We start from the raw sequence: 16,245 nt of genomic DNA on the forward strand, positions 1-16,245 counted from the left end.
GATATCAAATACACAGCATAAATACATGAAATAACAGGTAAAAAGCGTAGAAAAACACATGGGTCCCTATGGGGAAGGGGGGCACATCATATACTAAGAAAGTGGCATAAGAGGTAAGTACCAAAACAAGGCTAATACTCAAGGATGGAGAAGCCCTCGGGAAGCAAGAAACCACCAAAGGTGAGTAGCTAGGCACCCGAAGGCGCCTGGGTGCAGAGTGGTTACTCTGGGTCTAATGTCCATATGACAATACAGGGGAAGTCGTGGTTGGTATTTTCTTTTTTTAGAAACCTTTCCAAAGGACCCTGAAGACAGCAATTGGATCAGAAAAAGGATAGAGAGCCACCCCACCAGTGGATACCCATGGAACAGGATACCTACACCAGAGAGCCCAGGTGAATAGAGGTGAAGTGGTATCGAAATTGCCAGTTGAAGCCGATGAAGGATCTTGGCAGTCAGGCTACTGCAGCGACTCGTAGACCAGCATGGTGTAACCAAAATGTGGATTCTGGACGAGAAGTATCTGAAAGCAGAAGGGGCAGAGTCCAAACCACCCGGAGGTGTCCAGGAGACACAGGAACAAAATGCCACCCCTTGTCAGAGGTACTTGCTGTAACATGAAGGGCTTGATGAAGCAGCTGTGTACGATGATGCAGGAGCACAGCAGCTGTCCATGAGCTGTCCCATGATGGATGAAGAACAGAGGGAGGTCAGTGGCCCAGCGGGGCCACCAACAAGCCTTGGCAACCACAACAGTCAGGGCAATGGAAAAGAAGCTTGGTTGCAGACCAGCAAGGTCTGTGAGACTGACCCACCAAGAGTAAGTCAGGGCCAGCCTTCAGCACACAGGAGAGCCAGCAGGAAATGCTGGAGCCCCCTCGAGGACCCTCCGGCAGCAGGCACACGGAGTCACAGAGAAACCTCAACAGCCCACAGAAGATAGACTCATGGTGCGGAGGGTGCAGGCAAGACGTTGTTCTTGGAGTTGTGCAATGCTGGAGGCGGGTGCTTCTTGGAGCTAGAAGATCATCTGTGAAAAGAGTCAACAAACCTTGGCAACGTCAGACGCGGGGCACAGGGAGGTGGTTGAGGTCAGCTGGAGAGGGATTACAATCACCCAAGTTGCAGGGAAGACTGGTCAGGCCTCTGGGGAGTCAACAAGCCACCACCTGTGTTGCAGACAGATGTCCGGAGGAACATGGCGGCGGCAGGCTGACGGCTGCTGCAGAGCTCAGCACCCTGAAGAACGCCACAACTTAATATAGCGGTGTTTTCCGCGTGAAAACTGACCCAGCCAGCTGATGAGAAATTTACGGTGAGGATACGAGGACGCTCCTGTGGTTTGGCTTGCTGTAGTTTGTGTTAACCGCATCTTGGTGTTTCTTCTGTTCCGGTGGTTGACGAGTACTAGGACCTCCGCGGAATGCCCGAGTCGTTCAGCCGTCCTACCAGGAAGTGGGAGGTGGAAGAGCCGCTTCACCGATCGAGGAAGGCTGCTGCAGGACTTTCAGAGCCCGAGGCAGGCTGGCAGAGACAAGGAGACAGCCGGAGAAGTCTTTGGCGCCGCTCCAGGGGTGCTCTCATTCTCCGCACCAGAGGACCGGTGAAGGCTGGCGGTAAGGAGGTCTTGATGGGGAGGGACTGTATGGAGGCAGCAGTCTCGAGGGCAGTGCTAACTGAGTCAGATCAGTGCCCCTCCAGCGCTATCTGCGCTATCAGCGCTATCTCTGAGGAAATCACCACAAGAGAAAAAGTAAGAGAGGTGGTGACACCCAGTAAGGAGGGGTCTCGTTGTGTCTCTAAAAGTACTGAGGGTCTGACGAGGAATATATATCAGCTCAGGTCTAGGCAGGCGGTCTGGAACCCTATTGAGCTAGCTGAAAAAGGAAGCCCAGTACCTCGATCCCCCTATAAACAGAAGAGGAAGGGTGATACAAGGAAAGGGGTGGTCACAAAGGCTGTAAAGCAGTCCCAGGCATACAAAGGCACCCCTTCGCTTAAAAGTTATTTCAAGATAATGGAGGAGGCAGTAAAAGCTAAGGATATAAAAGTAAAATAAAGCGCAGGGGCCAAACTAGGAGTGCCAGAAGTAGAAGCCATCAGTTTAGGTGACACGGGAAGAGGAGGAGGGGTACTAGCTGAAGTAGAAGTGGTAGTAGAAGTGGAGGCTACCCCCTCCCCAGGTAACATGCTCTCTTTTCCATCGGTACCTTTGAGTAATAGGTACGCAGCGCTCGAGCTCCCTAATGGGGAGGGGTTAGAGGCTTCAATACATACCAATACAGTATATAGCCCTACCCCTGGTCCCAGTTCCAGTCTCTCACTACCACCACCACTACCATTAGATTCTCAGAGATCTCATATTTTGACTACTGACACAGCCATGGAGAGCTTAACTCCTGCGCTATCCTTAGCTCAGGTTTAGTTGGGGGCAGAGTTTCATAATATCCCCCCTCGTCCCAAGACAGTCAGCACTGCCTTCCAGTCTCAAACCTTTTCTCTTCCAACCTCCGATAAACAAGTCTTTGTTCGGCAGACTGGTAGCTTGCCGGTTGAACCAGTTGAGGCAGAGATTGCAGGCGACAGATTGGGTCTTCTATTCCAGACATTGAGAGGAGACCTGCTCGGGAAATTCGAAATCTCAGAGAGCAACCAGAAAGGGTTGCACGATAGATTTGATGCCTTGGAGGCCAAGCTGGAGGGGCTAGCAAATCGAACATGTATGTTGGAGAGTAAAGTTAACACATTGGCAGAAGCATCATCAGGGAATTCCAAGGACATTGACGCTATCAAGGCACAAAATCGAACCCTTACTATGGACTTGGAGAGATTGGAAATTGCGAGTCGGCGGAACAATCTAAGAATCCTTAAGATACCAGAAGGTGCAGAGGTTGAAGATATCAAGGGATTTGTCTGCAGACTATTGCGAGAGTACATACTAAAGGACCGGCTAGATATCGATCTAGAGGCTGAGATCCAGCGAGTCCACAGAGATCCTTTTAGATTGCACCCAGATCGTAAGGCCCCAAGAAAAATCTTGGTCTACTTCCAAACATATAGTGTTAAGGAGCTAATCCTGAATAGGTGTCGCATGCTCCTCCCTCCATTATCGTGCAAACCCCTACCAAATCAGATCTGATATAGGGGGGAAGGCAGCCCACAGGCAGTGGGAGTTGGGTTCCAGGATGCCAGAGCTTCGAGCATTGGGTGCTCAGGTCCAAATGAAGTTCCCTGCCTTACTTAAGATAATGTGGAACAATAAGATGTTCAATTGCAATCACCCAGAGGAAGTAGATGAATTACTCCTAAAAATGAGAAAATAGTAATTTTCATGTCCAATCAGTCTTTTAGTATTAGGGTATATGAGAATGGATCAAATCTTTATAGTCTTTTGTAGCTTTATATAATTTCACCTAATATGGAAAGACATATTGAAAATCAAATGTAAGTCAAGATCCACACGTAGGCCATATATTCACTTTATCTGCCTGGGGTGTTGGTGGTTTGTTATGGTTTGAATCCGTAAAGTACACTTAAGAGGTAAATCATACTTATCATTAGTGTCTGTACAATGTTATGTTATGTTATTTTTTCTTTTGTATAGCGCAACGGCTACTCAAAAAGAGTGTCCCGGCGTTTTAGGTAAGGAGAACTACATCACCATAACATAACACAGTAAAATGAAAAAACAAGAAAAACAGTTAAAAAAAGGAAAACAGAGGCCTACTGGATGAACAACCAGGTTTTAAGACCTCTCCTAAAAGCAAGGAGACTAGTGGCTCCCCGGAGTGAGAGCGGAAGAGAATTCCACATCTGTGGTGCCAGCAAACCGAAGGATCGGCCACCCAGGCGCGCTCTCTTCACTCGCGGAACAGCCGCCAGGAATAAAGATTCAGACCTCAACGAGCGAGCCGGATGGTAGAAGGAAAGTCTCTTTTGGAGATACTTTGCTCCCACCGCATGGAGAGCCTTATAGGCCAGAGTCATTGCCTTAAAGGCAATCCGTTTGCGGATGGGTAGCCAGTGCAGCGTCAGCAATAGACCCGAAACGCTGGCATGTCTATTAAGACCAAAGATGGCCCTGGCCGCCGCATTCTGCGCGACTTGCAGCCGCTGCAGCAAGTACTCTGGAAGGCCCAGGTAAAGAACGTTCGAATAATCTAACCTAGAGCCGATCAGAGCCTGCACGGTCAGCTTCCTGTGTTCCTCAGACAGCAGAGGTAAAAACCTCCAACATCTTTAGTAGGCCAAAACATGTGCCAGTCACCCCGAGGATCTGGGCTTTCATCGTTAGCCCCTTGTCTATCTTAACCCCCAAGTTCTTAGCCATTAGGGAAGAACAAGACGGGGGGAACATATCGATGGGCCACCAGGCCTGCCAGATTGGCTCCGTGTCGCACCCAATGAAGAGTACCTCGGACTTAGCGGAATTGCACTTGAGGCTGTTCAGTTGGAACCATTTAAAAACAGCCCCAAGGCAATCCCGGATACTCTCCCCATCAAAGTCTCCACCTCTCTTGCAGGAGAAGAGGAGCTGGGTGTCGTCGGCATAGGATACGATCCGGGCCCCAAACGACTCCGCCAACGCCGCCAGAGGGGTCATGAAGATGTTAAAGAGGGTCGGGCTCAATATGGAGCCCTGAGGGACCCCGACTCCCAAAGGCGGCATCACGGCGGTGTCTGGAGAGGCCCAGACCGTTTGCCGGCGGCCAGCTAGAAAGGAAGAAAACCAGCTGAGCACCGTCCCTCGAAGGCCAATCTCATAGAGTCTTGCGAGAAGGCGATCATGAGGGACGGTGTCAAAAGCCGCCGACAAGTCCAACAACACCAGCATGACTTTGCCCCCAGTATCCAACACCCCTTTAATGGTTTCAGAAACCTCAAGGAGCGCGGTCTCGGTACTGAGATTTGAACGGAAGCCAGACTGGGAGGCATGCAGGATCTCGTGGGTCTCCAAAAAGTTGGAGAGCACCGTCTGAACGTGCTTCTCCAAAATCTTTGCGAGAGCCGGCAGCAAAGAAATAGGCCTGTAGTTGACTGGGGCCTTCGGATCGAGACCAGGCTTTTTAAGCAGCGGGATGACCATTGCCTGCTTCCAGGCCGGCGGAACCACTCCCTGGCTCAACGAGAGATTCAGAAGAGGGTTCGCCAATGGATTGATCACTTCCGCGATCTTTCCCAAAAATTTGGCCGGGCAAGGGTCCAATGGCGACCCAGATTTAAGATTGCCCATAAGCACTAAGGAGGCAGGGGCTGATAAAGATGGAAACACAGCCAACATAGCGCCATGCGAGGCCAAAGGGACCATGTCAACCTCAGGTTTAAACGGCCCTACAGGTGCTCCAGATGGAAAGGAGTCCTGTATAAGTTTGATCTTGCTTGTAAAAAAACAAGCGAGATCCGCGGCCCAGGATTCTGAGGGCATCTCTTCAGATGTAATGGACTGAGGGGAGGTGAATTCTCTCACTATAGTGAAAATCTCCTTGCAGGAGTTGGAGGCCGCTTCTATCCTCCCTGCAAGGTAGGCTTTTTTCCCAAGGCGAATGTCCCGGTGATAGGCCTTAACCGCCGCCTTGTAGGTCAGCCTGTCCACACTATCGTAGTGTGCACGCCAGGCCCTTTCGGCTACCTTACAATGCTGCCGCATAGCCCACAGTGCAGCGGTAAAGCAAGGGGCCGAGACCCGTTTCGATGTCGAGCGGGGGGGCAGCACCGGGGCTAGATCATTAAGCCTATCGGAAAGCCATACTTGCAGGGACTCCAGATCTCTCTCCAGATCGCCTGAAAGGAGACAGGGATGATCCAGGGCGGCCTGAGCCAACATCTCAGGAGCCACGCGATTGAACGCTCTAGACACTCGTCCCCGCTGCTGTGGCACAGAGATGGACACCCTGGCAGTGCCTTTGATCGCAAATTTGGCAAATTTTACAATAGAACGGGACTAACTTTTCTCCTAAATAAAAAAATAAAAATAAAAATTGATTATATGTAATATAAAAAGGGGGAAAAAAAGAAAAAACCACATAGAAAAGGGTCCGATGTAGCACCGAGTAAATGGGAAAACTGTTTTTAGATATCGATGGTGTTTCAAGGGTGTAGGGCTCCTTAAGGCGTGATCACGCCCGGAAAAAGGGGAGGGTTCCTCGGGGGGAGGGTTAGGGGGGGTTCAGGGGAGAGGGGAAAAATCATATAAAAATTTCCTCATATGCTATAAGTTGCTATTTTGTAAGACAGAGTTTAAACAGAAGTCTCCATTAGCTGCAGGTCTGGTTATAGTCTGTGATGGCTCCTAGTACAGTCTCCAGTAACAAATTCCTGTCTTGGAATTTGAATGGTATAAGAAGCCTGAGGAAACAACAAAGAATATGCAAGTTTCTAAAAAACACCGAGGCGCATATATACCTTTTGCAAGAGACTCATCTTGAGGCGGAGATTTGTGGTCAAATATTTGGAAAACTTAGCTGGGTACAGGAAGTTCTATGCTCTAAACAGAGGGGATCTACTAGAGGAGAAGCTTTAGTAGTGCGTGCAAATAGGGGGATTAGGGTTCAGAACTGGGAAACGGATCGATCGGGTCGATGGCTGGTGGCAGTCCTCTCTATAGGAAGCTTCACTTTTCAGTGTGCTGTCTACTACGGTCCTAATGAGGACAACTCAAGTTTTCTTCAAAAGTTAGAACATATTTATTGCTGCTGGGCTTAATAGTGGCTAAGCGGGACCTAGCCAGGGCGTGGAAGAGTGTCCGGGCCCCCCCCCTGTGTGCATGGAAGGCCGGCTTAGATTTTTATATGGGATTGGAACGACCTGTGTTTGAGGCGAGGGGCTGTCCCAATAAGCATTTTAAGATCTGGAAGAGATGGGCGGAGTACAGGGGGCTGCTTCTTGATCCCCCGGAGGTGCAAGAGGAAGAGTTGTAGATAATGGTGCCTGGTGCCTCCTTGCTGTGTCATGCCTTACGACCAATGTTACTGAGTGTCTACTGCACGTGCATGGGGTTAGGGTGGGATAAGGGGTGGGTGATGGGGGTGTTGGGTGTTGGGGGGGACAGAGGTAGGGGAGAGGGATCCTTACTTTGACTTCTTCTTCTTTTCCTTGGTTCTCTTATGATGTGTGTACACTATGCTGCAATGTTTGGTGGCGCTCTCCTGATTGTGGAGAACCACGCCTTTTTGCTCTGCTTTACCTCAAATAAAAATAAAAAGTTGTTGTGAAAAAAAGTTAGAACATATTATCCTGCACCCAGCTCCAGTCATTTTGGGAGGTGACTTTAATCTTTTATTAGACACACAGTTGGACCGTACTTCAAACGCTAAATATAATCCCCCAAATAAATCCCTCTTAGCCCTAAGGAATATCATGAAGGATTTTTCCTTAATAGATGCTTGGAGAGTAAAACATGGCAATCTCAGGGAGTACTCCGTCTATAGTAAGAAGTATAAACAGTACTCCAGAATAGATCTTTCTTTTAGATCGAGCCTTTTTGCCTGACATTACTTCAGTCTCACACATTCCTACAGGATTGTCTGATCACTTTGTTGTTGAGTTAAACATCAACTTTAAGGTTAGCCCCTCGGAGTTCAGGTGGACCCTGGACAGAACTATTCTTCTTGATGATGAGATTAAAACCAAAATCAGAGCTAGTCTCTTAGAGTTTATTTTATTTAACGTCGGGACTGCCCCAGAACAAATAGTCTGGGACACTCTGAAATCCTATCTTAGGTTCACATATGGTATTAAAAAGAAAACTTGAGAAAGAAGAGAATACCAAGGTCCATGATTTAATTAAAAAGAAGGAATTACAGTTGCAGTTAGCTGTTTTGGAAGAAAGAGATAGGATTCCGATACTTGAAAAAGAGCTTCTGCAGCTACAGACAGGCTTTAAGGCACGAGCTGACAAGGTTAACAAGGATAAGTGGGAAGTAAGTAAGCTTCACAATTTTGAATATGGAGAAAAGTGTGGTTCACTCTTGGCATGGAAGGCTAGGACCGAGAGGAGTAGGAATAACATCAGCGTGTTAATCCAGAAAGATTCTGGGATGCCCCTAACAGAGGATGTAGAAATCAGGATAGAGGCTAGAAGATTTATGGAGGAGCTTTATCACGAAGAAAATAACTGTGGACCAGAGGAGCTTGAAAAGTGGTGGGATCAGAGAGAGTTACCCCAGCTGAGTGAAAGTGATATAGCTTTCCTAGGTACAGAGATTACTGAAGGGGAAATACGGGCCCAGATAAAAAAGATGTCTAGCAATAAGGCCTCTGGTCCGGACGGACTGCCAACTGAGGTGTATAAAGATAATGTGGAGGAAGTTTTAACACCCCTACTTACTCTGTTTAATAAAATCTTCCTGCGAGGAGACCAAGCACCACCTTCTTGGTCAGAGGCTACAATCACCTTGATAGCAAAGCCCAACAAAGATCCCAAAAAAATAGTCATATAGACCTATTTCCCTACTCAACTCTGACCTGAAAATATACTCCGGTATACTCGCATCTAGGTTGGCAAAAATAATTAAATCTATAATCAATTCGGATCAGAGGGGGTTTATACCTGGCCGTCAACTCAACGAACTTACGTTCCAAGTCTTAGGAGCGATAGATATAGCAATAGACAGGGGGCTGCCACTTGCCATCGTTGCGATCGATGCAGCAAAAGCCTTTGATCAAGTGAACTGGTTATTTCTATGGAAAACTATGGCGAAGTTTGGGTTTCCGGATGTATTTATCGAGGGCATTGCAACATTATATAGGAATCCCCGGGCCAAAATCTTGGTCAACGGTTGCCTTACAGACTGGTTTAACATCTCAAGGGGAATGAGGCAGGGTTGTCCCCTGTCCCCCCTCCTCTTTGACATCTACATGAGCCCTTTGTCTGTTCCTTAAGAGCAGATCCAGTAATTCTACCTTTTAAAATAGGGGATTTGACACTTAAGACAGCATTATATGCTGACGATCTCCTCCTATACACGTCTAATCCGGTTGAGGCTATTCCTAGGTTGTTTGATTTAGCGGAGGATTTTGGTACCGTGTCTGGATATAGAATAAATAAAGATAAAACAGACATTATGAGCTGGAACAATATAGTTCAGATACCAGAAGCTAAACAAAAGATCAGATACCTAGGAATTCATGTTACCCACAACTTGGATAACGTTACGAAAGTAAGTTGGGAGACGGTAGTAAAGGAAGTGAGGAAACTATTGACCAGATGGAATACCCTACCGCTTAACATCTATGGTAGAGTCAATCTGGTCAAAATGATTATCTTGCCAAAAATTACCTTCCTATTTAACTCCATCCCTCTTAACTTCAATAAAACGGACATTGCGAACCTCCAAGGAAGGATTGGATCCTTTATCTGGGCAACTAAATCTCCAAGGATCGCCTGGAGGAAATTGAAAAGGGGATTGAAACTAGGCGGGCTGGCTCTCCCTGATTTACTTCTTTATTGTTATGCTTTTCAGTTTAAGAATTTTAGACTTTTAGCAAATAAACTAGATTCTTCATCTCAAGGTAGACTCTTTCAGGCTATGCTTTCAGATCTGCCACACGGTTTAGAGTTTTTTCTTTACAAATTCGGGGATTATAAGTTTTTTAAAAAGGTTCGACTGAAGCTCCTAAAAACAGCACTCAACATCTGGCAATCATTACGTAGAATGCTTGATATACCCTATTACCATTCCCTAGCCCCAATTTGGGACTCCCCAGGTACACCAGAATGCCTATTAGACCGACTGGCCCTACCATTGAGAGTAGCAGGTATTACAAACTGGGGGGACCTGTGTAATAATTCGGCATTATTAAGTTGGGAATCTCTTTCGAACCTAACGGAGGGTTCTATTACTAGGTTTAAATGTTATCAATTGTCCTCCTGGTGGGGGAGGCAGTGTTGGGCTTATGATAAGGAAATACCCCTATTGGAATCAATTAATAGGGACAGGGGATGGAAAGGCGAGGTTGCGCATTGGTACAATATATTTGTGGGGGCTAAAGACAATCTAGGAGCTGAAACCGTTAAGCTATGGAATAACCTTTCAGAACCTAATGCCGGGGAGGTACTGAAGGTTTGGACAGACTCTTTTACACTCTCCCCAAAAATTATAAAACCTTCCAATCTCAGACGAAACCACCTATTCACACTGTATAGGGTCTATTGGACTCCAGCAAAACTATCTAAGTTGTCAGCAGAAGTATATTTTTGTCCAAGATGTAAGTCTCCAGCTGCGGATTACAGACATATGTTTGTTGACTGCCCAGCCATTAAGAGCTACTGGAGTGAGGTGTGTGAATTCTTAGAAGAAGTGGTATCATCCCCAATTGTTCCCAGCCCTAGATTGATTATTTTTGGTCTCCCCCAAGATTATAATATTCGAAATTGTACTTTTCAGTTTATCTTCTATGTAATTGTTATTGCTAGGAGAGAAATTTGTAGGGAGTGGAAGTCTGTTAACCCCCCCAGATTTGTAGACTGCCTTAGAAACATCATGGCGGTCAGTCGTTTAGATATGTTGTGTGGTGGAGAAAGCACCAATGAGATCTGATGTGCCCTGAATGCATGGACTGAGCGATAACATCCAATGAGTCCAATGATTATGCCAGAGGTTAGTGGTCCTATTCTCCCAAAGTGGCAAGTATCGTGAATGGGAGTTGGCTTAATAAACAACCTACCTCTGGGTGACCTCCACCGGCTATCCATAGACCCCAGGGCGGGAACAGCTGGTCTGTCTGTGGCCTGGAGAGAGCCTATCTAGAGTTGACATTATCTGGTGGCATTGATGAGGACAAAAAAAAAAGGCCTCTGGGGAGTCAACAAGCCACCACCTGTGTTGCAGAGAGATGTCCGTGTGAAAACAGGATCAGAAAACCGTCAGTCAACATAGAGGTGCCTGTGGATGCAGGGAAGTGACTCCTTCACTCCAAGGGAGATTCCTTCTTGCTTGGATGCATGCATAGTACTTGCTAACTCTGAGGATGCAAGGCCACTGAGTTGCAGAATCTTGGAAGAGCGTGGAGATGAAGTTGCAGTAGAAATCTTGGCTCGATCCAACAGCAGTTCCAGTGTCCAATAGCAGAAGATACTTCAGACAGGTCTTGACGAAGTCCAGGACGAATCTAAGGACCCACCCTCAGGGAAGCCCTTAAGCAACCCTAAAAAAGGGATGGGCGTCTTCTGCAGTGACTTACCTATCAGGGGAGGTCAGAGAAGCTGCTCAGCTTGCCTAACCTGTCAGATACTCCAAGGGGCCAAGATTCAACATGGCAGAATCAAGTGGCCACCTGGAGGAGCTCTAGGCACCACCCTAGGGAGAAACTGGACGGGGGTGGGCATGTCCCTATCCTTTGTGTAGTTTGGTGGCACAGCAGGAGACAAGGGCTCCTGAACTGAGCCAAACTGGTTAATGCCGGGAGGGCACCAGATGTCTGGTGGTGCTCGAAAGCTCCCCCACTGACCTAATTCTAAAGGAGAGGTGTTCACACCTCCTTCGCAGGAAATCCTTTGTTCGGCTTCCCCAGCCCGAGATAGGCTCATCAGCGGGGGGGCAGAACAGTGTCTGAGGCCAGCAGCAGCACGGGTGGGCAGGAAGACCCTGTAAGGCTACACAGGTAGGTATTAGTGGGTCCTCTAAGGAGCCCCCCAGTAAAAGGTATCATGCAACGAACACTGGAATCGGTGCAGTTTGATTCCAACATGTTTGACATCAATCGTTTCGGAGCATCAATTATGTAGTTCGGCATCTCGACATGGAAGGTGTCTGTCCCGCACTTACAAAGGCCAGAGAACGGAGTCTGGTGTTTGTAGGGGTACCTCTGCTCATGCAGGAGTACCCTCACACTTATAACCAAGCACACCCTGCCTTTGGACTGAAGGGCTTACCTTAAGGGTGACTTATAGGTGTAAAGTGCAGTGACTGGGATATAAGGGAGATCTTATATCTAAAGCGAAAGGTGCAGGCACCATTTCACGCAGACGGCGATGGCAGCTCTGCATGGCAGCTATGCATGGACTCACATGGGTGGCACAATACATGCTGCAGCCATTGGTAGACCCCTAGGGTGCCTATGCCCTGGGTACCTCAGTACCATATACTAGGTTCCCCAGTATGCCAATTCTCAGGTGTCCTAAGTACTTACCATCAAATTTAGAGGCAAGAGCACTTCCACTGGGGTCCTGGTTTGCAGGATTCCAGTCAACTACAGTCAAACACACGGACACCAGGCAAAAAGTGGGGGTACTTATATTAGAAAGATCCTACTTTCCTACAATATCTAGGTCTAAAAATATAGACAAGGAGATAGCCGACAGGAAGTCTTGGAGCTGGTCTAGTGGATTCAGAGTGGTTTGCTGGTATAATGCCTTTAATGTTGTGCAAATATAGTTGATATTCATTCGGACTGGTTCTGGTAATTTCCTTCCTTGTCTCCGATTTGGTGTATATGTCTAGGCACCACTTCCCTGCATGCAAGCCTGTGCGTTAGCTTGCATGTTTTGTCTCCTTGCACGTAGTCTACTTTGGGCTGCTAATCATGTCTTATCGGCCATATTCTGTCTAATTTGTTCATGGTGAAGTTTTGTTTGCTTAAATTTACTTAAGTTGTCTTCTGTCACGTTAACTCTGTACTGCTGTTCTGCCAGGAGGGCATCTCCCTCTAGTTTATTAAGGAAGTGTTGTTTTTCTTTTTTGTGATGTGAAATAGAACTGATGGCCGCTCTCTCCAAATTACCACCTTATAGGCTGCCCATAATGTTATAGGAGAGTCCAGTTTTCCTCTATTTATTTCACAATATTGTGTTGTTTCTTTCATAAGTGTACCTCTAACTTATCTATCTTTAATCCACCAGCGGCTCATTCGCCATCTATACTGGTCTCGCGCATACATCAGTGAGGATTAACATATGTACATAACCGCCCGAGAAAATTGTTTGAGCTAATCAGATCACAATCCAAGGATCAACCCCAACCACTCAACACTGTGCCTGAGGCACACTCCTGTGAAGACTTCGCTGCTTTCTTTATCCAAAAAACTGACAACATAAAGAGCGATCTCCTCATTGACGCAAGCCTCTACTCCAAACCCCAGTGCCTAGCACCCACTGAACCAAAAAACAATGCTACATGGTCAACCTTTGGCACATACTCGGAAGAAGAAATTGGCAAACTGATCAGCACCCTGAAACCATCCAATCACCTCACGGACCCCCTTCCTGCTACCGCAGTAAAAGACTTTACCCCTTTGCTTCTCCCGCTCTGGACTAAAATTATCAACAGCTCTCTCCAACAAGGAAGCATACCTGACTCCCTCAAAGTTGGTCAGGTCACACCTCTACTAAAGAAACCTACAGCCGACCCCTCTGATCTCAACAATTACCGTCCCATTACCAATATTCCCACCCTCGCCAAACTGCTGGAAAAATGCGCACAACTACAATTGACTAAACACATTGAACAATTTGATCTCCTCAACCCTCACCAGTCAGGCTTCCGAGCAGGACACAGTACAGAAACTGCTATGACTCACATAATTGACGACGCACTTCAAATGCTAGACCAAAACGACACCTGCCTCCTCATCCTTCTTGATCTCTCTTCAGCATTCGACACCGTTAAACATGAGAATTTACTAAAACTACTAAACACAAGAATGGGTTTATCTGGAACTGTTCTCAAGTGGTTCACTTCCTTTCTTCACAACAGGTCGCAGAAATTCAAGAGCAACAACCTGATGTCCTCGCCAATACCTGTAACGCTAGGCATCCCCCAAGGATCCTCTCTATCCCCAACTCTGTTCAACCTAGTCATGGAACCTCTCACTACCCTGCTACAAGCATCCAATGTACACTTTCACATGTACGCCGATGAAACCCAACTTTATCTCAAACTGCAGTCCCCCAAAGACATCTTGCTACTGAACTCAACGATCAGATGCACCCAATCCTGGCTTGCCGATAACCATCTTAAACTCAATGCCCTGAAAACAGAGTTCCTTCTGATCTCACCTCCAGCGAAGATCTCCACCACTCAGATTTGGCCTAAACACCTAACCGCACTCAATGTCCAACCCACCGTCGTGGACTCAGCAAAATCTTTAGGCATAACACTCGACACCAATCTCAACATGCAGCAACATATCAGCAAGGCAACAAAGGGAGCGAACTTCCAGATCAATACTCTGAGGAAACTTAAACCCTTCCTCCCAGCCAAAGACTTCCAAACCGCAGTACAAGCACTAGTCATCCCTCGAATTGAATACGGCAGCATCGCCCTCTGCGGACTCCCCCTAACTACAACCGCACCCCTAAGAGCTTCTCTAAACGCTGCAGCGAGACTCATCACTGGGTCAAAAAAGCACTGCCATATTACCCCTGACCTGAAATCCCTGAACTGGCTGCCTTTTGAAGCCAGAATACATCTGAAAATCGCCTGCATGACACACAAGGCGATACACCTAAACTCACCCGGCTACCTCGCTCAGAAACTGACAATCTCTGGCGGAGCTAGAAACACTAGAGGCACAAACAATCTTCTGCTGAAACCTCAAAGATTCCGGAAGAAAAAACATATAAGCGCTCCTTCTCAGGAATGGCGCCTAGGATCTGGAACTCACTCCCGCCCGAAACCAGGCTCATCTCTTCCACTACACTCTTTAAAAATGAAGTAAAAGCTATCCTCATGGCTAAATACACTTGAACTATTATCTCGAACGCTGTTCATACTCTGCACCGATCTGCACTACATGTTTGACCCCTTTGCTTATTTGTATTAATTTGTCTTATTACTCACATGATTGGCTTTGCAGCCACCTATTTGTACTGTTTGACCTACTGATTTATCTGACTGACTATGCTCCCTCATGTACCCCTCTTTGTAAAGCGCTCTATCTGCAAAGATCTTGTCCGCGCTATATAAAACTTTCAAAATAAATAAAATAAATAAATATGTATTAGCATGGCCATAATTGGGAATTTGTCTCTTTTGTTTCCTGACAACAACCTGTTATTTTGTTTATATCTTGAATGTGTTATGTTACTGTAACTGATTTATTTCAGTAATTCTGGCTGAATCAAAATCAAAAACTCGGTCTCATACCAAATTGTATTTAGTATCAAACGGATGAGATGAGCTACGCTGCCGTTATCAATTTTTTTCTCAGTCTGTTAGAATAGAAAATTCATGTTCGCACATTGTTTTATGTATGTTAGCTTTTGCGACGCCATTTATTTTCTACGCCAGCACCATTTTGGGTCGTAATTGAAACTTATACTCTGCTATTTCTGAGAAAAGGCCTCTGTTAGGTTTTGTTTCTCCAAGGTTAGGTTTTGTTTCACTATTGAATACACTGTTCTTATTAGCACATACCTTTCTCTTTACATACAGGCCTTCTTTTTTGTCTAGTGGCGGGCACTGGCAGGACGACCTTGGATAGTAGATAGTGTGTGCCCGGCCTCAGAATCGAAACATAATTTTTTTTGTATTCCACTGTTTTGCTGCATCTGCTTAGAAAATTCCATTGTGGGCGTGCCTTCATTGGTCCTGAAATGTACATAATTTATCTTTATGCTTACCGAAGTCAGTCCCTCTGCAGCACTCCTAAGCGACTGGGCGCACTGGGCTCCACTCTGATTGTAACTGAATAAACATATATTGGTTTGTATTCTCTAATGTCTGACCGACTCTTCATTTGGTATGTGAGGCTGAGAGGTGGTCATGAGTGACCCGGGTGACCCTAATCGGGCCTCTTCCTTCACTCATGCCAAGAGGCGTTAGCATCCAGAAACCCATTGTGAGAAAATCTACAACATTGTATGAAAAAACATTTATTGGCCTTTAGCTATGTTATTTCTTTATACAGTAAAGCAGTGTGTGAGTGTGCATATCAGATCCTGGATGATATAGAGATTCTCCAAAAGTTACTTGCATTTTCCAGTACTCTCATACATTCTCCAGTTGTCTTTTTTCTGTTGGTCCAGCTTTCTGAAAAGTAGCTTTCCTCATCTTGCTCATTCACCTTCTTCCTTTCCTTCATCTAATGAAAGACTATCTGCAATGCGCTTCACTTTGTAAAACTCCAGAGCAAGTGTAAAGATATTAGGAATGTTTAGCCCTGGTAATGGTTGGTGTTGGTTTAAGGTGACAAAAGTCATTATTTGAGGCGTTGGTGATGTGCTCACACACAGGTATTTGTTGTGCCTGACACTGTAGCATCAACCAGGCCTGGTGTTTTTCAGTTTGAGCATTCAGTAAAATTATA

This window comes from Lissotriton helveticus, chromosome 9 (genome assembly GCF_964261635.1).
Source record: "Lissotriton helveticus chromosome 9, aLisHel1.1, whole genome shotgun sequence".
NCBI lineage: Eukaryota > Metazoa > Chordata > Amphibia > Caudata > Salamandridae > Lissotriton > Lissotriton helveticus.